This window comes from Panthera tigris, chromosome D3, assembly GCF_018350195.1.
Source record: "Panthera tigris isolate Pti1 chromosome D3, P.tigris_Pti1_mat1.1, whole genome shotgun sequence".
Taxonomy (NCBI): domain Eukaryota; kingdom Metazoa; phylum Chordata; class Mammalia; order Carnivora; family Felidae; genus Panthera; species Panthera tigris.
Genome location: NC_056671.1, coordinates 39,895,459 through 39,923,318, shown reverse-complemented (window position 1 = coordinate 39,923,318; position 27,860 = coordinate 39,895,459). Strand labels below are relative to the sequence as shown.

The following is a 27,860-nucleotide window of genomic DNA, read 5'->3' as shown; positions in this document are numbered from 1 at the left end:
GTTTTAACATTAACTCTGTGGTACCAAAGGCAGAGAACCCAGCCAAGCCTGTCTGGACTTCTGTGAAACTTGAATAACTGGATGTTATTTTAAGCCACTAAGTTTATGGTAATTTGTTATACCATGATAAAAAAAACTAATACAGGTTCTGACACCCCTATGATTATTCGTTAATTTATTTTTAAAATATGGTTCAAAGCAACAATGTAAAACAGTTGTTTTAATTTTAAGTAGCTGTGGGATTAAACCATCTCAATTTTCCCCCAAAAGATCATCCTATTGACGAAAACATATATCCTAAAATATTCAAAGTTTATAGATGATTAACACTTCATAGCAGAACACAGAATCATTTTTCTCTTCTAAAGGATTTATTCATAACATTTGAAATCATTTCATACAAAATATATTTTATATTCTATTCTCATGGATATCTATATCTATAGATGTATCCATCCAAAATTTAGACTTTAACTTTTCTCCTGATGTTTTGTCTTTGGAGCAGAGGGAAGATACAGGTCTCCTCGTACGATTTTCATTGCTTTAGTAATATGTGCATATATTTAATTGCTATTGGAAATATTTACTATAGATATAATTTCTATACCAGTGTAGGCAATACAATCAAATTCAATTAAAGAAAAGCATTTGCACAGTCACTCTGGCTGGACCTTATGCAAATATGGAAAATGACAAACCTGAAATTAATCACCAAATGTCTGACATTAAAACAGAAATTTGTCAAGGCAGAAATGTATGAGTCATAACAGTATCTAGTTCCATGGTTCTTGGGCAGATCCTCTTCTGTGTTCTGATGAAACTGGCATTTTTTGATATTAAAATCCTCCAACAGACCGTATCTTATATTTAGCTCAGCCATGTAAAATCCCCAGGTGGAGAATATACTCTATGGGGAAGATTTCAAAAGACTCATCAGTTTAGGTGTAACCTACATCTTATTTTGTGCCTTTCAGTTCTGAGGATTATTTTGGAAAAAGAGACATTTTCTACTTTATAATTCAACATCCCCAGCTTGATGTAATAAGTTAAAGCACCAACTACACTAAGCTTTTATGGACCACTACTCTGATTTGTAATATCCAAAGAAGCAATTTGCTTTTTTTCCCCTTTGTGGGTATCTTTCAAGGATACATTGGAACCACATGGTTAGCTAATCTCAGGAGAAACTTACTGAGAGGGAAAAAAAAAAAGCTGAGTCAGAAACTTGGTGGTGACATTCTAATTTATATTTTCTTAAGTGTCAGTGAATGAAAAATCCTAACTGGGCATTTAAATATTGTCTCAGCAGTGAGGATTGAAGACTCAAAAATGTCACGTCTGTATATTTAAAACGCATTTCAAATTGGTATTAAACATAAAGTAGTAGAGAATATTTCTTTTATACTGTATATTAAATGCAGAAACTCCAAAGACGATTACCAAGACATTTATCAGGCATTGTCCGTGAATGTGGACAAGTGAATGAGAAATGAGAAAAAGAGGCAAAGTTCACGTCTGGCAAACCAGAATTCTTTCAAACCATTAAAAATCAAAGGGCTACAAATTTCTTAGAAGAGGGCAAAGTACAAAGGACTAGTGATATTTCTTTTTTTAATTTTTTTTTTAAACCTTTATTTTTGAGACAGAGAGAGACAGAGCATGAACGGGGGAGGGGCAGAGAGAGAGGGAGACACAGAATCGGAAGCAGGCTCCAGGCTCTGAGCCATCAGCCCAGAGCCCGACGCGGGGCTCAAACTCACGGACCACGAGATCGTGACCTGAGCCGAAGTCGGACGCTTAACCGACTGAGCCACCCAGGCGCCCCTGATATTTCTTATACAGAGTCTACTCAAGTCTCACTCTTCTTTCCTACAGAGGTCAATCATTTCATCCAACGCCGGGTTTGGGAGATATTCACAGTTGAGCCACCCAGAGCGAATGGCCTCTTGTCGAAATGCTGTTTAGGGCCTCACATAAAAGGGATGTAACTTCCAAGAGTAAAAAGCCATGGAACACATCTCTACACACTCCCACTTTGAACACTGCAATCAATGGGCGAACAATTAAGCAAGCTGACATTTCCCCAGACTGTCCGATGTTGGCGGTCTATAGGCGCGCTTGTCAACAATGCAAATTCCAAGTCTCGACCTCATGTAAGATGAGGAGTATCTCTAGGAAACAACTGTAGTGATTGTAGGAATCTCCAGGAAAGGGGCTTGTTGCCTCTTAGAGAAACACTGGAGTTTCTGGAGTTCTGGAGAAACACTGCATGCGGCCGCCTCCCCTCCCCACAAAGAAAACAAACAGCAATAACCACCATTATAAATGAAATAACTATATTCATAAGAGATGACTAACTGAAGGAAGGTTTATAATAGTAGCACAAATTGATGTCCCAAGTCAAGAGTGTATTTTTATCCCTTCTAGGGGAGGGGTTTGCTCTAGTGGGTAACAATACTCCAAGACTAGCTTGTTCATCTCTTACTGACTTATCCCTACTCACTCAGGTACCTACCTTAGTCCCCCTTTACCGCAGGGACTTGGCCAGTTGGTCATGCTCCATAGAACTCCCTAATAATCACCTCACTCCTCCATTTGAAAAAAAAAAAAACAAGCAATTTGTTTCACATGTGGCTAAAATGAAAAAAAAAAAGCAAACTCCTTTCAACCTTTCAATAATTCTTGATAACCGGCTTCCAATTTCTAGAGTTATCCATATTTTGAGTTTCTAGGAAAAAGAAACTGGATTGTAGCAAATACTACACGATTTATTTATTCATTTGTTTTTAAAAATGGCTACTTATTTTGAGAGAGAGAGAAAGAGAGAGAGTGTGGGTGAGCAGGAGAGGGGCAGACAGGATCCTGACTCCAGGCTTGGTTTCCCAAACTCTGAGATCATGACCTGAGCCCAAATCAAGAGTCTGATGCTCAAGCAACTGAGCCACCGAGCCGCCCCACTACTACATAATTAAAAAAAATATTTTTGGTGTCATAATCTTGTAACTACGTCTCTCTCCTACCATTTAATTGATGACTATAATGTTAACTGGAATGTTTTGTTGTTGATCATGCCATCTGCAACATTTTACCATTTTAGCATTCTCCGTTTACAAACGTTAATCCTTTCGGGGCACCTGAGTGGTTCAGTTGGTTAAGTGTCTGCCTCTCGATGTTGGCTCCGGCGATGATCTGAAAGTCTGCGAGATCGAGCCCTGTGTTGGGCTCTGCGCTGACAGGGTGGAGCCTGCTTGGGATTCTCTCTCCCTGTCTTTCTGCCCCGCCCCTGCTCAAGCGCGTGCGCGCTCTCTCTCTCTTTATAAATAATAAAGTTAAAAAAATAAAATAAAAAGGTTAATCCTTTAATATTCTTGCATAATCTTTTAAACTTTAAAAAAATATATGTGTAAACAGACACGACTTGAAACAGTTACTAAGAATGATGGTGACCTCACAGGAACCACAGTCCCTTCACAGTGCTAACACTGTAAGATTCTACATGAAACTTCCATTTACCTGCAATGTCTACATCTCCTTCTGGTATTTGCCTGCTGACAGTACAAAGACACTAACTGGAACAGATTTGACCTACAAACTGATTATTTTCAAATTCTGATGAATCAAAATCACACACAGAAGTTTGCAAAATTGATTCCTTATGGCTGGTTGTATAATTGTTGACTTACTGGTACAGCATCTAAAGATTGCATATGAGCTATTGCCCAAATCTCAATACTAATATTTACCTAATTATAGACCAGAAGTGAACAAGATCAATTGGGGTGAGTATGCTGATAAATGATTCATGAGACCTACTGTTCCTAGCCTAGAAAACTGGGTGTCTTTCCATATCATCTTGGCATCCATTAAATGTTGGTTCAATAATTCTTGGAACATTTAAAAATGAAACTTTTAGAGATGCCAGGGGGCTCAGAGTCTCATGAGAAATCATGCAGATCAATGAATAATTATAAATGGTTAAAAAATAGGGCTGTGTACCCTGCTAGGATTGAAGCAAAGGAAACGCTTAATTATGTGTATCAGGGCATTATCTCTTTGTACCTCTAGGTAGCACTTAGCACAGTGCCTGAAGCGTTCTCAATAATGTTTCTTGAAAGGAAAAAAAAGCCTGATTAAATGATTTTAGATCAGTAGTAATCAAAAGAGTGCATTGGGACTATATAGTCTTATAGGCTGTGAGATTGATAACAAAATTCTTTCTTGCAGAGACTGAATTTGAAATACCTGTGGAACATACAGATGGATGTATGGGTCTGGAGTTCAAATTTGGGGACAACAGTGCTTTTACCTTTGGTCTCTAAGCTGAGCAGGTCCAGGAGGCCGGAATTAACAAGTGTTATAAATCTTGAATGGAAGATTGGTAAGACCAGACTGAGAGTCTAAGGACACTTATTCTTTGCTCCAGGCACCTAATCCTGGAACAAGGGATTTCTGTTAAAGAATTATAGCAAAGCATTTTTCCAGCCTACTCTAGTAATTTATTCCAATGTTTGATTTCAGAAGAAAAAGTCAAATCTTCCTTAACTTCCTCTGAAACAAAAGCAGAATGAATATTTCCATTGTTAATGTAACCATTTCTAAATTCTCCTCGAAGAGCTCCCTGTCTTTATAAGAAAGGCTCAAACAATCCTGCGGGGAAGTAAAATAGCTTACTTTATCATAACATATGCATAATTAGCATATCCATCTCCATATGGATAATAGTAGAACTGCAGATCATCCCAACATTTTTTGTTTAGAAATCTATTTTATAAATGTTGCTGAGGTCAATACAATGAGACTCCTTAGTTATACCCACAATTGTGTTTGCTTACATCATAATCAACCTTTATGAAGAGCAGCCAACAGCAATAAAATGGATACAAGAAACAGACCAAATCCTATTTATGAGATGAAGATTAGCTACCGAACATACTTTCAAAGGTAATCTATGATAAGATTAGTGGACAAACTGGAAACCAAGGCCAATGTCACTTAGGTGTCAGTAGCTAGGGGTGGATGTCAATGTTGTTACATTTAGTCCATTTGCAACATATCTCAAAACACATATTACCTGGAGAAAAAGTCCAGGGGTCAATCACCTTCATCCAAATCAAGAGTCGAGTTGTGACAGTTACATGCATCTGCTTATCACCTATAAAATGGCTTATCCTGTTAATATTGCTGAGGTGTGAAGAGGAACAAAAACCTCTATTGGAATTAGAAGGACACTGTTCACCCCAACTATCCCAGACCAGTAGAAAAACAAAATGGAAAAACGGTGAATTACATGATACCAGAGAGTATATAAAAGCTCTTATTCAGCCATTTTCAAGAAACATGTTCATTTTTGGAGAGATGTGATTACTCACATTTAGGACAAAGAATTGCAACATTAATCTAAGCCAACAGAGCCCATTCCTGACATTTTAAAGTAATGAAATTCAAATTTTGCCTTTTATACGTATCTTGTACCATATTGATTCTAAATCACTTGAAGTTTTTCACAGCATGACAAAGCACGAAGCATGCAGTTTGGCAAATCTCTTTTTGGTCAGAAGTAGCATTTATCTTAAAGAGTCCTGTCAGTCAAGCAGTACCCACTCACCCATTTAGTCTAATAATCTAAGATTTAAGGGGGGGTGGGTTGATCACATTATTCTTTTCTTCCTGTGACAGTCAAACAAATTCTAGAATGTAGGTGAATTGACAGGAACTGGAGAACACGACCTCATAAATGTATGGTCTCTGCTAGGCCAATCCTACACCAAACGAGGGAAGGTCCTAGGGACAGGCTGCCTTGGGATTGAAAAAGAAGAACTGACATTTGTCACTATCTCTCTAAAATGACACCTTTCTGACTATAAGATACACTCTGTAGTCTAGGAACTACTTGTCTACATAGTTCTTTAAAACTCCTTTGCAAGCCATTAGTCCACGTGAAAGCTTTGATCTCTTGTCAAAATTAAAAACTTGACACATAGGGGAAAGGATGATCGTGTGACACAGATGACGGCCACTGCCTGGTCTATATTTAGCTCTGTGTCATTGGGTCACTGATGCTACTCTCATGTCAACCCCCTACTACCTCAATTCCCGGAGTCAGTCCTGGCTGGCTGGCTGGCTTCAGGTTTCCTCCTCCCATTTGACCAAGCGACCTAGGCTGGTTGTCCCATCTGGTGCCTATGCTGCTGAAACGATTCCCCTGGTCCAGCCTTCCATCATTTCCCATTTCTCAAAATTATGTTCTTGGTTGGCCCAAACCTGACCTCCCTGCTGGCTTTAATTCCTTAGTCCGGGAGTTTGCCTCAGTCCCCTTATGGAATTCCTTTTCTGGTAAACTGATAAACATTCCAATTCCCTTCTGGGAGCTGGAGGTACCTGCCTGAGTCCTATTTCTGAATTTGACTTTGCTAACCTGCCATCTGTCAGAGGCCTTGTTTTGTTCTTGGTCAGTCTCTATCTCTAGTGTATTACCCAAGGGAAAGAAACCCCACATGTGGACTGCCCAGTGGGCTACCCTGGTGAGTGCCAACCTTGTACTCTTCTAGAATACCCTATTGGTTTTTTTTTTTTAATATTTTTTAGAGAAAGAGTGAGGGAGAGGGGCACAGGGAGAGAGAGAGAGAATCCCAAACCAGCTCCATATTTAGCAAGGATCCCAACCTAAGTCAATCCCATGACCCCAGGATCAGGACCTGAGCAAAAATCAAGAGCCAACTGCTCAACCGACTGAGCCTCCCAGGTGTCTCCAGGATATCCCATTGTAACCATGGATTTGGAATGGGTTTTGGCTCTTCCCCTGACTGTAATCATCATTGTCTCTGGGATTTTCCTCTTCCTTCCTTCCTTCCTTCCTTCCTTCCTTCCTTCCTTCCTTCCTTCCCTCCCTCCCTCCCTCCCATCTATTCATTCTTACTTATCAAGGCTTTACTGTATGGTAGGCCCTATGCTTAGTGCTACAGATACAGTGGTTCTTAAGACAAACATTATCCTTGCTCTAGCAGGGGAGACAGACAGTTAAATAATTAAAGTGTGGCAAGTGGCTCTCTACACATCTGCCTGAGTAAGGGGGTCAAATGCCAAGTTTCCATACATTCTTTGTGGCCCTGTGTCTCTGTGAACATACAGCTAAACCCTGCTGAGGCCAAATAAGGCAGTATTTTTCGTTCTCTTACTGAAAGCTTTAGAGAGAAAATACCATTTCAAGTCAGGAAAGCGAGCACTCATCTTATATTCACACTTATATAATAGCCTTCAGATTTATATGGAGTTTTACTATATGCAAATTATTTCATTTATAGATCTTACTCTATCTTCAGAACGTACTGGTGAGGTACAGGCAGGGTAGGTAATAGTTTCATCCTCATTTATGGAAAAGAAACTAAGGTTGATAGAAGTTAACGTAGCCTCAGCAAACTTTAAAACGGACAGAAAAAATAAGCCTTTTTATTCCTACTATGACATTCTACCCACTTTATTAATCATGCAATGGAAACTTGTACAATTTCTAACATCACAGGCCCAGGTATGCCAGGCCCAGGTCTGACTATCTACATTTTAAACAGGTTAACGCCCAGAAGTTAGCTTAGGATGTCACCTGTCCTGGAAAACTGACAAAAAAATAACAGAGAACTCTAAAGTGTTGACTTATCTTCCATTAAGTGTTTATTACTGTAATCTGTGAACCTAGGTGGGGAGGTAGAAAGACAAAATCATGTGTCTCTTATCTTTGAAAGATGTGAGGCCATTACTGAAGCCTGACGAAAACAGCACGTAGCTCTTGAAACATTTTCTGAAGAACACTTGGAAACTCTGATTCCTGGCCTAAGCTCTACCGTGGCATTTTCCTCTCAGTGCCCTTTATGGTGAAGACTCATCCTTTTTTCATCTGTTATATTTAATTAGAGTCATCAGAATGTGTCGTTCTATGTGGTTTGTTTCCTTTTAAAAATTCATATACCAATATGACTTTCATTTCTCCAAACAGCCTGTGTCCTTGAAACTGTAGGTAAGATTTTCCTAAAAGGGTCAGCCTCCTTCAATCCAGCAGTCAGGGGACTTTTACGACACCCAGCTACCAGGAAACATCCAAAGGTGTCCTGTACAACCACATCGTGACTGATCCATTTTTCTATTTACCTTATTTCTGGGATGATGAGACAAGTTTGGTAGTCAGCACTACACAATTAAAACTATATTTCAACGATGGAATTTTTCATTTTTAAGAAAAATTCTACACATGCAGATAAACCTTAAAAGTAATTTTATGGCATCAGGATTACTTTGAAGCAAGAGTATTATACAAATTTAAAAAGCCACTTCATAACTCCTTAATTCCCTTAAGCGGAGGGCAATGTGACAACCACTGGGATGAGGTCAAAGGGAATTGTGATTGCATCCCTGTTACTTCTATGCCACTTATCCCCAGGTGATTCTGGCACTTGGTTTTGTAGAATGGTTCCTGATGGTTTGCACTTACTCTCTGATCCCTTAGATGTAAATATCCATTCTCTAAAGATTTTCTGAGTGGTAGTATATGAAATTGTCATTATGGAAGAAGCCACATGAGGTGTACTGTATTGATTGGGAGAGAAAAAGACCCTAACATCTCCCTTGATATGGGCTCTTTTAAAATTAATTTTTTTTCACAAGGGATTTAATCAAAAGCCTTCCCAGGATGGCAAAGTAAGCTGTTAGTCTATCACTGAAAGTGCATATTTCTTCCAAGTTGAGAAGAATCTTTTTTTTTTTTTAATTTTTTTAACGTTTATTTATTTTTGAGACAGAGAGAGACAGAGCATGAATGGGGGAGGGTCAGAGAGAGAGTGAGACACAGAATCCGAAACAGGCTTCAGGCTCTGAGCTGTCAGCACAGAGCCCGATGCGGGGCTTGAACTCATGGACTGCGAGATCATGACCTGAGCCGAAGTCGGCCGCTTAACCGACTGAGCCACCCAGGCACCCCGAGAAGAATCTTTATTCTGTGTGGATTCAATGAGTTTACGTAACAGTTCCATGTAGAAATTGTAACTATCTAACAGCACATAGACAAAGGGAGGTATTGTTCCTTTAGGAAGAGAAGCAAACACTGGTTTCAGCAGCAGCATGAATTTAATATACAGAAAATTCCCTGTAACTTTATGTCTTTTCATTGTTTTCTCAACAATCACTCTAAAAGCAAAAGAAGACCCAAATACACCCAAGATGTTAATGCTAGATGATGATAATCTGAATCAGGATTGTTCATATTTGGTAACACAACATCAAATCCCTAATAGCCCTTTTTAGTAACATTTTACTCAAAGAGCACTGACTTTGGAAATGCATACTCCTTGAATGGGTAAAATAAAACTCTCTTATATCTAAGAGATAGCCACCAGAGCTTTGAATCAAGTTGAGATATGATTATGATCGAAACACTATTTCAATAATGATTTATCATGAAGTATTATTTTATGTGCTTTGGGAACAGAAAGTTGATAGGATGTTTTCTATTCTCAAGGAGTTTTTAGTGGGTAGAGCTTTGTGTCAGTGTACATTGTGAAAGCAAATGATTCCAAAATAATTTTTAAAGTCCCAGTGACTTAACACGACACAAGTTTCTGTCTTGCCCACACAACACGACCAATGAGGCTGGCAGGAGGGGCTCTGTTTATGGCAGCCACTGGGCAGGGCAGGTTGACAAGGGCTTCATCTGGACACACATTTCCAAGTTCACCACAGCATAGTGGGAAGAGACTGGGGGTCACACATTGGCTCCTAAAGTTTCTTCTCAGCAGCAGCATGGCACTTCTGTTCATATTCGATGGCCAAAGCAAGTCGTATGGTCACATCTAACTTTACAGGGGCACAGGTAATTCTGCCATGTGCTCGGGTGGGAGAAGTGGCAATATCTGATGAGCAGCACAAATGCTACCAAAGAGGGAGGAGATGCGTGTGCCACCAAGTGTGCCTAATGCCATCTGAGATGCCAGTTAAGTGGGCTGGCAATGCAATTTTAAGAGAAATGTCAGAATGCCCTGGATGGCTTACAATTACATTGTCACAAATAAACAGGTGAGACATACAGATGGATGCATCACCTTCACCCCACTGTTGCCAGGGTTGAGCCTTTCAACGTCAAACATATCGATGACTTTCACAGAAGAGGACAACACTTTCATAATGGGTATGTGAGTATCAGGAAGGTGGAAAAACAGAAGACTGATGGTCTTCATGGTAAAGATAGATACACAGTCACACGATGTCTTAGTTCAGGTCTGCTATGAAGCAGAAGCCAAAGACGATATTGAATATGCAAGAGATTTATGGAGGAAGAAGCAGGAAGAGGTGAGGAGAGCATTCAGACTTCCAAGTTTGCTACCTGTGGAAGGAGAGAAGGGAAGGAAGCGTCTTAGACTGCAAGGCATTTCTAAGAAAGGTTTGGGAAGACTGATGGCAGGTGTACAAGCCAAAGTCACGGACAGTTCTTGAGATGGGTCTGTCTCTGGGCTCCTGGTGTGCTTACTGACTGGCTGGAAGCAGCACGTGGCATACACAGGTTTGGCACAAATGTGGTGGTAGATCCAAGATGGGCAGCTGAGCCCTCAGAAAGTTATGTGCCTGCAACAAGAAATGTGAATGGTGTGTTTTTATGGCCACCACACTTGATGTTCAGAACCTGCTGATTTCAATATCAGCACTGGTCTTACTTGGCTAATATTATTCCAAAGGAAACTGACAACTGGTACACTAACAAGCGAATTTTAGAGATTGAAGAACATTAAATCATCATTGAGACCAAAGTAACGGGGCTTCAGTCTGAGGCCTTATATAATCTGGAGAATTCCAGACAGGCTGAGACCAGGCCACCAGGTTCCAGGCCACCTAGGAACTGAAATATTTGCTAAAAAAAAAAAAAATACTTGGGAGTTTGATGTGGTTTCCAATATCCAAACCAACCTGGGGCAAGGTTGACCTCCAAGGAGTCTACCAAACCCTTTCATTTTCAATGTTTTTTTTCCAGGCCATTCTAAGCCAAATATACCTTTGTGTCTCCCTAATTCACAGGCATATCTAGATGAGAACTGGGCTACTTGTGGGCTAGATTTGGTAGCAGACTGGAGAGGTTGTCTCGGAGAGTTCTTCTCTTCTCCTTTGCATTTATTACCATCTGACACACTACATATATGTGTTTGGAAACATTCCTCCAGGTATACTTAGTGCTTTTTGTGTTCTAAATTTAGAAAAAAGAAATCAACTAGAAAATAAAAATAGAAAATTAGGGACTCAGAGTCTGTACATTAGGCCCACATGTGATATGCACACAGAAGTCCCTAGGTGATAGAAATGACAGTAGAATTTCTGTGACGGGGAAAAACCAGTGGCTAGTACAGAAAGCAGAGTAAAGTCATTGAAGCAGTATTCCATTTACTCCCCTACCAGTGGTCAGGAGTGGAGTTTGCTACAACATACAATGGGATGGTTTTTGACTTTGCTGTGCAGGAATGACTGTATATCTCAAGTCCAGAGATTTGGAAGACTATCTGTATATAAACCTGTATATAAACCTGGGTAAGGCAGTGTTGCATAGGAGGGAAGTCTCTCTTATTCATCCGAGTAAGTAAGAGGCAGAAGAGAGACGATTTGTGTGTGTGTGTGTGTGTGTGTTTTAATATAATTTATTGTCGAATTGGTTTCCATACAACACCCAGTGCTCATCCCAACAGGTGCCCTCCTCAATGCCCATCACCCACTTTCCCCTCTCCCCCCATCAACCCTCAGTTAGTTCTCAGTATTTAAGAGTAGAGAGACAATTTTTGTATTCCTTGTCAAATCCAAGCATTTCTTGTGTAATCGCACCCACCTGGAACACCTTTATGGATCTAACACTTACCCTGTGTTTTACAGGTTAGCATCAGCATATTCCTCATCACTGTTGCCCTTGATCTGATATTTTCCATACCACACAGCCTAGTATCTGTACTCTGCCTTGGCTTTTTCACTACCTGATTCTCATTTGGAATAAAAGGATAGTATCTTTTTAAAAAATATTTCTTTAAATTCAAATTAGTTAGCACCCAGTGCTCATTCCAACAAGTACCCTCCTAATGCCCATTGCCCACGTAGCCCATCCTCCCCATTTCCCCTATAGCAACCCTCAGTTTGTTCTCTGTATTTACGTCTCTTATTATTTGCCTTCCTCGCTTTTATTTTTCCTTCCCTCCTTTCCCTATGTTCATCAGTTTTGTTTCTTATATTCCACACAGGAGTGAAGTCATATATTTGTCTTTCTCTGACCTACTTCACTTAGCATAATATACTCTAGTTCCATCTACATTGTTGCAAATGGCAAGATTTCATTCTTTTATCACCGAATAGTATTCCATTGAAGATTTCATGTATGTATGTATGTATATATATATGTATATATATACACACACACACGTATATATACACACATATGTATACATACACACATATGTATACATACATACATATGTATACATACATACATATGTATATATACATACATACATATGTATATATACATACATATGTATACATACATACATACACATACATATATGTATATATACACACATATGCATATATAAACATACATATATGTATATATACATACATATATATGTATATATACACATATGCATATATACATACATATGTATGTATGTATACATACATATATATGTATATGCATATATACATACATATGTATGTATGTATGCATATACATATATATGTATATACATATACATATATACGTATATATGTATATATACATATACACATACATGTATATATATGTATATATATACATACATATGTATGTATATATGTATATATGTATATATATATATACACACACACATACATACACTTGTATATATACTTGTATACACACACACACACACACACACACACACACACACACACACACACCACATCTTCTTTACCCATTCATCAGTCGATGGGTATTTCAGTTCTTTCCATAATTTGGCTATTGTGGATAGTGCCGCTGCTGTAAACATTCGGGTATATGTGCCCTTCAAATCAGCATTTTCATATCAAAAGGATAGTACGTTGTATGTATTTTATACCTTTCAATCAGGATATATACATATATAATGTTATCTATATTATATATATACACACACACACACACACACACACACACACCCTCCCTCCTCACATAAAAATATTCTTCTTCCCTGATTTTTTTCTCCTTTGCGTTTATTACCATCTGACATACTACATATATTAACATATTCTCTTTTTATTTACTTATCTGCTGCTTCCTCAGTGTAACATAGGCTTGACCAGGACAGGATTAATTGTTTACTATTGATCTCTAGGCTTCTAATAGTGCTTCACTTAATAGGTGCTTCATAAATATTGAATTAGTGAACTATACACTTTGCGTTTGGTATTAATTTTAAATCACACATATTAATGTGTTGTGTGTTTACGTTTATATGTAGATCTATGTAATATATATAATATAGTATATATAGTTATGTGTTTTCACGTATGTTTACAGTTTGAAACCATGACTTTAATCTTCTGATTTCCAGATGTTTAAAATATCAATAATGTGGACAGATTTAGATGTTTGGGTTATTTGTAGATATTGATGACTGTGATGAGCAACTCTGTGTTTTTAACACACATATATAAAAAATAGTCCCTATAGTATACGCTATAGCCTAAGAGTACATTTACAGTTTTAGTGACTGTGTAATATCTAATAACAGCAATGAAAAGGAATCCTTGTTTGCTGAATCAGAGGGACCTAAAAAGAGGAAACTGACTTAGCTGCTCTTTGCTCTGTACTGCCATCTGCTGTTGTGTTGGGAAAACAACAGCGAACGGATCAAATGGCTAAAACCTGACAGCTGGGAAAGACTTTAGAAACTACTTGATGCCAAATTTCATATGTACAGCTGAGGAAAAAGAGACACGAGAAATTCAGTGACTTGCAAATGTGTTGTCTGTCTTATTAGAGCAGAAAGTGGAGGAAATGCCCTTCAGAGGTGAAACACTAGCTCTGGAGTTAGACTTAGTTTAGCATTTTGGCTACCTGGCCTTTGGGAAATTACTTAGCCTTTGTAAGTTTCGATGTCCTTTGGGGGTTAATATTTACATTATATGACTTACATGAGAATGAAATGTGATATCTATCTATCTATCATCTATCTATATAATATCTATATCTATGTATACATCACCTGCCACACACATGACTGTGCTTAAGAAATAGTAACTACTGGGGCACCTGGCTGGCTCATTTGGTAGGTCGTGAGGTCAAGCCCCATGTTGGGCATGGAGCCTACTTTAAATTAAAAAAACAAAAACAAAAACAAGAAATAGTAACTATTGTTTTCTTGCTTGTATGTAAGCTCTTCATGGCAAAAGGATTTTGTCTTTAAATTTCTAGGGAGATAGTGTCTAAAGCACTAATAGGTTCATAGTAGGTACCTAATAAATATTTTTCAAATAAATTAAAGAGGGAGGACCCTCACATCTTGTTACAAATTACACTGGAAATCATATACTGGGAATAACGAATCTGTGTTGTAAAGTTCCGGTTGTAACATTGACCCATTTATCTCTTCATTTGCTTTTCATGCAGTGCCCTAACCTGTGAAGAATGTGTGTGTTTCCTAATTCCTAATTCTTCTGTTTCAGAATACTCATACTGACTACTTTTTGCCTGAAAGAGAATTTATAGGCAAATGTTTAATTCCACATTTTCTACCCTGATTTCCTTCACAACAGCTAAATATCAGACTTGTTTAGTACCTCCAGAGCAACCATATGTTTATGATGAATCATAATTCTGAAGGAAGGCTATTAGTCTTGGAAAATTATATGAATCAGATACAGAGAAGTTATATGAAAGTTACTTATAAAGAGAAGTAGTTTTGAGTAACAATTTCTTCTGAAATATGATGGATATGAAACCATTCCTCATTTTCCAAAAGCTAAGCTAAGAGATAGTCCCCAGTTAGAAAAAATGACTAACCTCTAACAATGAATGAGAAACAATCTAGGTGTTAAAACACTGGCGGTCCTAGGGGTGCCTGGGTGGCTCAGTTGGTTGAGCATCTGACTTTGGCTCAGGTCATGATCTCGCGGTCCATGAGTTTGAGCCCCGCATCGGGCTCTGTGTTGATGGCTCAGAGCCTGGAGCTTGCTTCGGATTCTGTGTCTCCCTCTGTCTCTGATCCTCCCCCATTCATGCTCTGTCTCTCTCTCTTTCTCAAAAATAAATAAATGTTAAAAATTAAAAACAAACAAACAAAAAAACACTGGCGGTCCATAACAGCAAGGTGACAGTGAGGGTGGCAGTGAATGAACAGTGACAGAACAGCTCTAAGCATCTTAAATATAATATGTGTTCCTCTCTAATGCCATTTCTTTAGATACAATATAATCTTATCTTATAACCTATTCTGTGGGTTCCTTATGGATTCTAAAATTAACTTTGATGATGTATTTAAGAACAGAATAAGCATAGGACTGCTTATAAAATGGATAATGGATGGTTGGAAAGAATTTTAAATGACTCGGGTTTTAAACTTAGAATTTATACCCTTTAAGGCAACTTGTCAAGGGTGGGTAGCTAATTGGTATCGATGGTAAGCTTGTCACATTTATCTACTATCTCTTTTGCTTCAAACCCTGGGAAAGTGCGGAAACAACAAATTTTTTAAATCCTCCACAAAAATCACCGAAAAAAGACAATGAAACGAAAAGGAAGAAAAGACCACTACCAGCAGGAAAGAGTTAATTTTAGAAATCTCTGAGAGGCATGAAGCAGAAGTTATGAGAAAGGGTGGGAAACAGGCTGAATAAATTCATCCCCACAGCTGACTCCTGGAGAGATGAGAACGGGGGTTTGCTGCATCAACAGAGGCAGGATAGGCAGGATCAACAAGCGATCGTGAAGGAAATCCCCAGACTGATCAACTGGGGAGCTCCTTGCGAGGTTGGCTGAGAGGCTCAACATAAACACGTTAGCCTCCAGGATAAAGTAGTGAAGGTAGGCTCTGGGAATAGAAAGGCCCTGGGTAGTGACTGCTATCAAGAAGGCAGGATAGTCACGTACCTGACTGTAGCAAGCCCGAGTATTTCCCCTAATCCAGATCTCATAATCAGACCTTGTTTTCTTAGGGACATAAACAGACAATGGCAGATGCAAACATGAGCAGACAACAAAGGATGATCAAACCATTGCTAAAAATCAAAGTCATCAAAAGAGAAAGACAAGACTCAACAATGCAGAGAATGCCTAGGAGACATGTATAAAAGAGCACACAAAATGCTATAGTAAATGAGTGTAAATAGTAGCTTTATACGTATTAGAGTATTAAATGCACTAAGCAAGAATATACTGATTAGACCAATAAATATAGACATCTTAGACATTTAAATCGTGAGTATTAAGAAGAATTAATAGTTTCACTAAAAATTATTGTATCTTAGGTCTTATATCTGAGATGCAAGCGAAGTAGAATATTAATGAGATAGGAGATAAAAGGGGAGGAAATCTCCCCAAATGTAACATTAACAAACAATGAGATAAAAGGTGTAAGAAAACAGATAAGAGATTTGCAAATAATTCTACAAGTTCTAACATCTGTTTTATAAAATCATACAAGAGGATAGTACATGAGTAAATAATTTAATAAGCATATCCAGAGCTTAGGAGTCACAAGTGTGTAGGTGGAAAGATCTTCAAAGCATCAAAAAGAGGGACTGAAGAGACTGAAATACACATTATGTTGATGTTTCAGAAAGTAAGCATAATACGCATTCTTGTGGGCTTCCAGGGAGAACAAATAACTTACAAAGGAAGAGAATCAGTTCTACAGAATTTCCTTCTTGAGAGTCCTAACTATAATGGAGTAGTATCTTCAAAATTTAGATGGAAACTGTTTTTGAAACTGTAATTTTACGCCTAGCTAAAGTAGCCTTTTTCTTGAAAGAGGCAAGGGTTTGTATTCTGGTGAAATAAGACATGTACCTAAGAAAAATATAATTGACCCTGGAAAATAGTGACTAAAACAACTAGTTATACATAATTATAAATAACTGGTGTACAACATAGAAAAAAAGTAACACTGAAGTGAGATCTCAGATGACTTAAATGTGGGATCAAGCAGGAATGGGGAGTGAGGAAGGCTGTAGGAAGAAACTGAAAACATGTCAATATCTTAAACTGTGGAAGGATAGAGATACCAACAAATCAATACATCCATCAGCATGCTAAAGATTTAAACAGAACTCTTACAGGGCTAGAACTAAGATATTGAGTACTGGGAAGAAAAAAGATGAAAAGTAAATTGGCAAAAAGCATACAAGAAAAAAAATTATAAACAAAATCATTCATTATTCCAAATATGAGTTATCACAATAAATTTGAATGGATAAAATCCTTTGCTTAAAAGATACTCTGGCATAATGTGAAACAACAAAATGCCTGCTTACAACAGACATATCTAAAACAAAACGGTAGAAATGTTGATAATAAGTGGATTTAAAAAAGTAAACCAGACTAATCACAAGAAAGGAAACTGTATGAGATAAAATAGAATGTATGACAAAGAGCTTTGAACAAGACTAAAAGAACTATGTCTCTATAGATAAGAAGGTTTAATGCACAAAGAAGATGTAATAATAATAGACATATAGAACAGCAGAGCTTTTCAAATATATAGCAAAAATAATAGGAATAATGAGTCAAAAATCATGTTGGGTGACTTTCATGCAGGCTTCTCAGAAATCTACCTATCAAGTGATTTAAAAAAATTTTTTTAAAGAATAAAAGCATTGTTTCTTAGACATTAGTGACCATCAGCATCATCAGAAACTAGCCTTACATAAAAAACAAACAAACAACTAGTGCGCTAAATTCTACTCGTGAAACTATTATTACACTATATGCTAACTAATGTGGATTAAAAACAACAAACTAGTGCCATTCTAAGGCCATAATCCTTATTCTTATCTTTACTAAACCAAGATATGTTTCTTCAGGAGCCCCCTAATAATTTATGAGAAATGTGATTTTATCAGAGAATCTAAGCTAATGTGGAAGATTGATGATTTTTGTCTATTTAAGATATTTTAAAATTTACTATCATACCTAATTCTATAACCATGAACATAAATATTTGACTTATTTTCTTAGGACTGATTTTTAGATGTGGAAAATACTACTTTGAAAACTAAAAGCTAAATATAAATATACACATATGCACATGTGTATGTTTGAGTGTATATATTATATACGTCGTGTGTATATTACATACATATCATACACACACACACACACACACACATATATACATACCAAATACCTGATTAAAATATTTCTTAGAAAAGTAAAATTATTGAAAAATCCTTCATCCCTATTTTGAATCTTTCTTTGGGACAATTAAATATTAATAAAACCATTTTCTCAGAAGAATATAACAGAGACAGAGACTCCTGGCTGGCTCAGTTGGTAGAGCATGCAAGCTTGATCTCTGAGTCATGAGTTCGAGCCCCATGTTGGGTGTGGAGATTACTTAAAGAGAATATAATAAGATGCACATCAAAATGATAAATTGACAAATCTTATGATTGTTTAAATTTCTCCCGGTCAGTTGTCCATTTGCTATTTAAAATGCTTTATAATTTAATGATATGAATTACAGCTAACCAAATGTCAGACTGGCGAGCACAGCACTCAGTCCCAGAACCCCCAAGAAATGTCCATCAGCATTATTTCAGGAAAATGACATGGCTACCACCACATTCCAAGGTAGAATTACCTCTAATAATAGTCGCATTGTTTTAACGATTACCATTTCATTATGTATAACAATGACACTATTTTGAAATCCCCCAGAGAAAACTTCTTTTTCTCTGACATTGAAATAGGTCTCCAAAGAGGGGCCTGCTTGTCTGAGCTATCTTGAGGGTGGAGAGCAAGAGGCCATGACTGCCTTCCTACTTGTCATGATTTCTCTCCATTCAAATATCCACTCACCTTACGGAAAGAATGTCAGCTTTGTAATTCCAAATTTCCATTGTTCCTAAGTATATTGCAGCCCCTAGATGCAATGCAAGAGAAGACTTTCAGTTTGACTTAAGGTCATATGTGCTTATAAGAATGTGTTCACACACCTGTCTCTAAATTTTAACGATCTCTCGGTTCCTGCAGCTGCCTTGTAAAGACTGAGGGCATAGGCTCTGCCTGTCTGTGTTACTTGCCCCAGCACAACAGATAATGAGGATTAAAGAGGTACATGGGTTCTGTGTAGACATTCAGCATCCCGGAGCAAAGACTCGAAGTCAACGTTCTTCTGTCGACTTTTTCTTTAAAGAGTTCTTCTCTTAAGCCAAGATAGTTTAGAGGCACAAAGCAAGAAAGAGGCCTTTGCTATATTTTTAATTGAAGTTTGACTTCATTGGGAAGGTGAAAAACTCTGCCCCCACCCCCCAGATTGAGATTGGCTTCTCTAAGACATGATCCATCCTCAATAGTCACTGTATGAATCACATAAGACATCGCTGTTCTTCACCTACAGTGGCATCATAATCCTCAAAAATCATCATTTTCATCCCTATTATCTTTATGGTTATTTCTATTGTTATGAGTTACATACAAGTGTTAACTCATTTCACTCTCTCAGCCCCATGAGGTGGGTCTTATTATTACACCTTGAAATGACAGGGGAGACTAAGGGATGGGTATTTAGGTGAGTATTTAACATTTTCCCCGAGTTAGTAAGGCTGGAGTCAGAACTTGGGCTCTGGAGGAAGTCTGCTTGTATTCAAAATCTGGCTCCCTCACTACACACAGCGGGACTGGAGGCAGGTTTCCTAACCTCCCAGAATGTTAGTTTCCTCATCTATAAAAGTAGTGCGATAATAACAGACAGGCACCGCGAAGATTCCGATGGGAGGGGAAGAGGGGGAGTATCCATCGTAGAAAGAGGCAAGATGGTGCAAACCGGAGCCCGCATTACTATTCATCACTTTTTCTACTCATGCTGTCACCCACAGATGTCGAAGTTACCAAGTTCTTAGCACATAACCAAATTATAAAAATAAAGAGCGGGGTTTGGTGAATACCGGTCTCTGACACCAAGTGGACTTCAAGGTAAAAATCCACACAGCCGCTAAAAGTCCCAGCTGGTTATTTAAGAGGAAAATGGAATTAAGAGTTCACACGTTGGATGGGAGAGAACGAAGATATTAAAATGTCCTGTCATCACTAAGATAGCGTGTTTTCCTGGGGAGAAGATTTATTCATTTTAATCCTCCAACTTTACACTTTCAAATCAGGAAAGTCACCTTCAGGCAGTGCTATCTGAGGATAATGAAGGGGAAAAAAAGAAAAAAGAAGCAGATCTGAAAATTCTGACACAAGTGTTTTAATGCATAAATCAAAGTGACCTTATTTTAATGTTCGCCAGAGACAAAATAAGTAAGCAAAGAGATTCTTTACACACAGAAAACTAAGTGGTCGGAAATTCTAGTAATTTCCTATGAATGATTTTCTTTCCACATCCGCTGCTTCATAGAAACAGAAAAAAAAAAAAAATTCTCTGTTGACCCTAACAGGCATCGGCATTTAGATACTAGCTATCACCTGATTTTGGACTTCCCTCGTCCAATGAGTCCACAAAAATCAGATTATTTAGAGCAAAGAATGTCTTCGTTCACTGCTTAAACTCTGGGAGTTTATACACCACAAACAACCCAATATGACTTTTTTGGAGAGGAAAGTCATGAAACAAGGTCAGTGGTTTTCAACAAAAGGGTCACGGTGAAAGCACTGAAGAGCGTTCTTTAGAACTTATTTATAAGCCAGTAACTTTATTTATAGGGATAGTTTATTTTGAAGAAAATAAATGAAATTCATCCTTTCTACAACCAAATATGCATAACACTTGAAGTATTTGTCAAGAGATAGGTGTGCAAAAGATAAGACAATGGTTCATATAAAATAATGATGCCTCAACTGGGAGCCAATAGATAGTAGAAATAGATCTAGAAATATCCCTAACTACCTCAACTGACATAAGTAGTCATCTTTTGATGTGTCAGTAACATTTTTTGGGTCAGATCACTGGGTGGATATATGATGGCCTAATGTTCTTTCTACTTCTAATACTCTATCTAGACATACTCTTTAATTAGATTATCTCAGGGTTTGAAGAGGTTCACCAAGTTTCTGTCACCTAAATTTTCATAAAAAATTTGGCTGTCTGCTCTATTTAGAAGGAACGGAAGGAGGGAGAATCTGTTACCACAGAAATAAACCTGAAGTCTCATCATTGTCAAGTTTCTATAATTTCAGCATGACCCCCAGAAACTCATTTTAATGTCAGTCTTTATTTCAGAAGGCAAATCAATTGCCCAACATCTAAAAAAACCCTTATTCTTTAAAAATATTTTGGTCACTTACATTATCATACCAAATGTCTTCTCCCCATAGGCAAGTCATGTTTTTAGCATTTTAAGTATCAAATCACAGCTAATTTCACCAAGCACCACCAATATCATAAACTATTTTCTTAAAGTTTATTTATTGAGAGAGAGAGATTGAGGGAATAAAAGCAGGGGAGGGGCAGAGAGAAGAGAGAAAAAAATCCCAAGCAGGCTCTCAGCGTGGAGCCTGATGTGGGGCTCAAACTCACAAACGGGGAAATTGTGACATGAGCTGAAGTCAAGAATCGGATGCTAACCGACTGAGCCACCCGGGAGCCCCATAAACTCCTACTTGAACAAACGTAACATGCGGTTTTCTGAAAGCCTCAGAAAAAAAACCATTTGTGTCATCCAACTTATCCTTTCTCGTCCTGTCAGTGTCAACATTAGTTTTCACTGGGTACATCTTTTTGTGGCATACTGGTGGCATTCAGAAATTGTCTCCTGAATAAATGGATGAATCACCACACCTAACACACATAGGACAAATCAAGAGTATGACCACTTCCAGATTTTGCTAAAGAAACTGTTTCTTGATCAGAACATTGTTCTCCTTTTTCCATTAATCTAACCTTTTGAAAATCAAATCTTAGTTCCATTAGTTTTCTTGACAGTAAAAGTCCTTTAAACCTTTTCTACTTCCGAAACCTCCAAATTTACCAACGGGAATTTTCCTCTTGTTTATTTCAGGGGGGCAGCCACTTGACATTAAACGGCTTTTGCAACATCACTAACTTAAAAAAAGATCAGTGCCAACAGTTTCTCCAGACAGGCTTTCTTGTTTCAAAACCATATGGTGCTGGTGGGTAATTTCAAAACATCTTCAAACATTTTAATATGATTGCTAGTGGAAAGCTTCTGAGCTGTGACTGTGTCAAACCTTTTCCTTCCTTCTTTCTTTCCCTCTTTCCTTCCTCTTTCTTTCATCTGTCGAATATAAGGAATAACTAGGAAACAAAAAAATAATTTCTTTCTCTACTTGTCTTAACAAAATAAGAAAACACTCAACCGACTGCAATAGGTAAGGGCCTCAATCTCTAGTAACTAGAGAAAATTCGAGCAACTGCACGCCATTTGAAGGGACTTGTGCTTCCTTATTAAAGCTACAGTCACATGTGAAAAATGTGATTGGGCCTCCAATTAGTTTATTTCATTCACAGGTACTCTATTTCTAAGATGTGGACAGTCAATAACGAGTGACAAGGATCTCCTTGCACAAAAGCAGAGACAGCTTGTTTTGTCCGGAGTCATTAGGCTGGTAAGCAACAGCAAGCTCAGGATGCTATCCAATTATTTAGAGCGTAAGTATTAATAACAGCATTAAGTGAGACAACAGCACATTTAACTTTGCGTCTTTCTTTCCAACAGCAACAAGTCAAGCACTGTTTCTCATTATAGAGCTATTCTTTGTTTGGTTGTATTTAAATCAAACATGAGTTTTTTAGTGCCTTACAAGAGACATGCTGATTAAAAAAAGAAATCTTTGGATTCTTTTTAGATAAAGAACCTGCTGTCTGTAATCTAATAATGGAACTTACTGTTAGATCTGAACCCACCATAGCTGTAGGTTCTTTCCACAGTTAGTTCCAGTACCTGTTCCCTTCTTCTCTCCCTCCTCCTCCCATTTCTTCCTTTCTTCCTCTCTTCCCCCTCCCTGCACTCCCTTCACCGCCCCCCCCCCCCCCCCCCCAGCTAAAGCTATTGCCTTTCTAAGACTGGTGTTTAGTGATTCTCTCCTCTCCCCTCCTCCTCTCCATCTCACCCACCCCCTCCCTTCTTCCTGCATTCCCTTAGAAATGAATATAGGACTCATTGCATTGAAGCCACATGGTTGCAAGTGCAGAAGAGAGAGCTGAACTTTCGTGTTTTTGGTTCTTAGCTCGGTGCAGTTGCCCCCAAATAGGATGGTCTTCTTGTCACCTTTAAAATTATGTGTAAGGCAAAGAGCACACTGTAGTTGGTACATTTCACTGGATCTGGCATCAACTTTCCAGCACTGAGAGTTACCAAAGGTATAATAAAACCCTCATCTACCAAGGCATTCAAAACTTATATACCTTGCAGGTATTGAAACTATATTTTCATGTGTAGGATAGACTCAAACTGAGGAATTAACATGATGAAGTAGAGAAAAACAAACGAAAAACAGAAACCCTAATGTGAGGAAGAGCTAGGGGTTTGGAAAACGAAGGGTTTGCAGAATCTGTTTGGAGGCATCATTTTGAAAGCTGTGTGCCTTCACGTAAATACTTTGCTTTCTGCATTTATGTTACACTATCCTCCCAAGTTCCTCCTTCACACACCCTGTCTTCTTCATTTCTTCATGTGATTATCACTATCTGTTATTATATAGCGAGTGCTTGTTTGCTGATGCTCGTTTCCTTCACAGACTGCAGGAGGCTGGGAGAGCTGGAAATGGCTCTGCTCAGATCAGGTCTCCAATAGATACTGGTTGAGTTAATTTGTGAATGGATTACCTTCCTGCTATGCTACCCAAAGGTCCACAGTTAAAGAATGAGATTTCATCCTGGGATGGCCTGGCTGGCTCAGTCAGTAGAGCACACGACTGTTGATCTTAGGGTAATGAGTTTGAGCCCCACATTTGGTGTAGAGATTACTTAAGGAAATTAAAAAAATATTTAAAAAAAAAAGAATGAGATTTTGTCCTTTTGGTATTTTATCATCTAAATGCATAACTAATACAAATATGTCGAGGGAATGAATTACATAAATCAGTTAAGTATCCAGTGATATTTTTGTGATGTTTTGCTTTTCTCTCCTCTCAGCCTCTTTGAATACCTTTATTTTATTTATTTATCTATGTATTTTTTTAATGTTTATTTTTGAGAGAGAGAGAGAGAGACAGAAAGATAGGGTGCGAGCAGGGGAGGGGCAGAGAGAGAGAGAGGGAGACACAGAATCTGAAGTGGGCTCCAAGCTCTGAGCTGTCAGCACAGAGCCCAACACAGGGCTAGAACTCACAGACTGCAAGATCATGACCTGAGCCAAAGTTGGACACTCAACCAACTGAGCCACCGAGGCGCCCCAAAGTTGAATACCTTTAAAAGGTATTCAATTTTGGGGCGCCTCGGTGGCTCAGTTGGTTGAGCAGCTGACTCTTGGTTTTGGCTCAGGTCATCATTCCAGAGTCTTGGGATTGAGCCCCAAGTCTGGTGTGGAGCTGGGTGTGGAGCCTGCTTGAGATTCTCTCTCTCTAAAATATAAATAAATAAATAAATAAATAAATAAATAAATAAATAAATAAATAAATAGTATTCAACTCTAAGTAGAGAAGAGCCATGGTTGAAATCCACATTCCCGCTGATGTTTATAACTTCCTAAGTTTTACAGATGATGTAAGGAAATGCAAACTATTTAGGAGTATACGGGTGTCAAAGCTATATGGAAATTTAAGCTGGCTATCAGATGATCTTTGCCAGTCTTCTAGGCATTCTGTGAAGGAAAGCATTCTGTACTCAAGAGCTCTGAACGGTAAGAAGTGTCAAGTTTACCTAAGAGCAGTTGAAACAGGTCATGTAAACACTCGGAATATGAAGCTGCCCATGGTGGATTATGGCCTAGACACGGAAGGCAGTGGTCTGATGGCTGTGAAACACGTCTTGGGGTTTTCAGTGCTGGAAGCACATTGGGCCTGAATCTAAATGCAAATCTAAATGCAAAATCTAAATGCATATGGAAGTACCTGTGCCATAATTTAAAAAAAACAACGATGCCCTAACTTACTTTGAGCTACTTTTGCATAAACTGGAAACCTAGTATTAAATAATGTTTGCCGAGTGGAAGAATGGAGGTTTAAGGGAGGAAGGTGGCGATATGGATGAAAGTACAGATTCGTGTTTCCTTAAAACCTGAGGACTCTTAGGGAACACAGTTTGCCAAGCCGAGGCGTACAGGCTTGTGACAATGTAACAAAGACCCCTGATTGCGTCCCCTGTGGACTAGTTAGCCTTTCTTTATTTTATGGCCACAGGTTATATTCCTAAACTTTGGCTGTTTTGCAAATAAGTCCTCTTGTTCATAAAGCTTAGGTGATGCAGTGTGGTTTGGTGAGTGAAAAGGCTTTCATCATTGCAGGAAGATACCAAAAGTAGAACTCCTAATGGTGGGGACCAACTGAAAGCACCAAATACCTGTGTAAATTCAAGGCAAACCAAAGGCCGAAGGGGCAGGTTTGAGCATTGTCCCATTAGGCATATGCTCACCATCTAGCCTCCACTGGCTCATGGAGAGAGGGGATCTAGGAGAGAGAGAATTGGTCGTGGGGGGTTTGTGTTTGTGATGGAATTCTTCCCGTAGCTATGAGCCGAGGGGTCACTTTCGGGTCCCTCCCTTCCCCCTTCTTCTCTTTATTTTTTTCCCCCCAGATCTAGGATCTGGTACTTAGAAAAAAATAAATCTTGAACACGTAGAGAAGTGGTAGGAGCAGAGGCTGACCCGCCCTGACCTGGGGGAAAGAAAACAACCAGAAAGAAAGCTGCCCTTCTGATCTTTACACACTGAGGTTGTCCCTAAATTTCACCTTTCATCTACTTCCACCTGAATAAGAGGTGATTTGAGTGCGTTTCTCCAGCTTTGATGTGGATAAGATTCACTAGCTTGTTAACCATGAGATTTCTGAATCTCATTGCCAGAGTCTCCGATTCAGTAAATCTGAGTGGAGCCAGGAATCTGTGATTGAAACAATCTCCCTCAAGTGCACCTTGTACACTTTGGAAGAAACGGGGACCCAAACTCACCATTAACCAGCAGAGGAGCCTCTCCTGATAAGTGTCTGTCACAGTTCAATGAAGGATATTACAGGCTCAGCAAATTCTTCTTCGTTGAAAACATTCAGAACCAAGACACAAAGTTGGTATCTTGAGCTACATGAGGAGTCATTTGTTTCCTCTTTTCTAGGTAATTCTAATTAAAAAAAATTTTTCAAGTTCGATTTCATTCTATCAGAATTGCTTTAGGACGTTTAGTCAAAGAGCTGCATTCCTATTTATCAGGAATATGAAGCGTGGAACAATAGACTGCAAGTTCCTCTTTATGCCTAAAAATAGGCATGTTATAATGCTTTCCTCTATAAAATATGCTTTTGAGGAACCCGAATTTAATTTTAAATCCCATTTCACTGTGCCACACTGTTGCTCTTTATGAAATCTCTTATAAATGATAACTGGAATTATTTAAAGTAGAATATAAATTGAGGAAACGAGCAGGAGTTTTCCAGATGGCTATTTTGCTCGTTTTCGGTCTTTTGATGTGACCGGGGAACCGTCTGTGTGAAGAAGAAGAAGAAAGGGCACTGTGTGCCAGTGACAAGGACTGTCTCTGTGACCAAACTCCAGCCGGGCTCCCCTGAGCCCTTCCTCCCCTGGGCCTCCCCTGGGCCTGTGAAACTTGAGCGAACACTGATGGTTTTCTAACCATTCAAGGCTGCACCCTTAGGTGACCCACGTCCCTTAAAGAGCCTGCCTGAGAAAACTGAAGGCTGCCCGAAGAACTGACAGTTTGTTCCAGTGACACCTGAACACAGGGCTCCTGTGTCCCAGCCTCTGGGGGAGGGCAGCAGCTTACCATCGGTAAGTGCCAGCTGGCCAACCAGATGGGTGTCACGGAGACCAACCCTTCCCTTTCTACTTTTTATAAGTTCTCACTTACCTGAGTTCCCAGCCCCTGCTTGCCCCTCGTCCTACCAGGCGCTCCCTCACCCCCCATTCTTCAAAACGAGCAGTCACCTTGGTACGAATTGAAGCTGAGCTCAGTCACGCTGGACTGTCTTCCCGATTGGCATACTGTGTTACTGCATAAAGAGTGCCCTTGCCATGTTAACTAGCGTCTAGCTCTGTTTACCCTTGACTTCGCCTAGAGGACCTCTGGAGACTGCCTCCATTTTTTGCCGAAGGGGGAAAGGAGGCTCTGCCAGATTCATTGAGTTGTCACAGCCGGGCAGCCGGTGGCAGAACAAGATTCTAGCTGAGACCTGCCGGGCTCCAAGAACACAGACTCTCTCCTGGGGGCCAGCTTCGCGTCTGTGCAACTTGCATGCTCGCCCGGGGCCACGCCCTTCGAAGCGCCCCCTGTTTGCTCTCAAGCTCTGCTGTAGGTGCCTCGAAATCCTTAGTAGTTTTGGCGCAAGAGGCCCCACGTTTTCATTTGCACTGAGCCCTGCAAATCAGACAGCTCGCTTGACTTCCGGGGCCCGCTTCCCGTTAGGATTCTGCCACACGTTTCTGACTCAAAGTTAAAGATTCTGATGAAGTTCTACCAAGAAGGGATAAAGGTACATAGAATCCTCGTTATGAATGAGGGGCCACGGTATGAAGCTGGTCGGGAGAGAGCACTTGGCATATTCCATTTAAGTG

General features: G+C 39.0%; 1 protein-coding gene and 1 long non-coding RNA gene across 2 annotated transcripts in view; one reads left to right on the top strand and one right to left on the bottom strand.

Annotated features, from left to right (window-relative positions):
- The window catches only part of DLGAP1 (DLG associated protein 1), an 888,408-nt gene that overhangs the window by 516,511 nt on the left and 344,037 nt on the right, over window positions 1-27,860 (bottom strand). The window lies entirely within an intron of this gene.
- On the top strand, window positions 4,808-7,918 carry LOC122232787. Its single transcript, XR_006210186.1, has 2 exons — window positions 4,808-4,941; window positions 7,737-7,918. It is a non-coding gene; the product is annotated as an uncharacterized LOC122232787 (long non-coding RNA).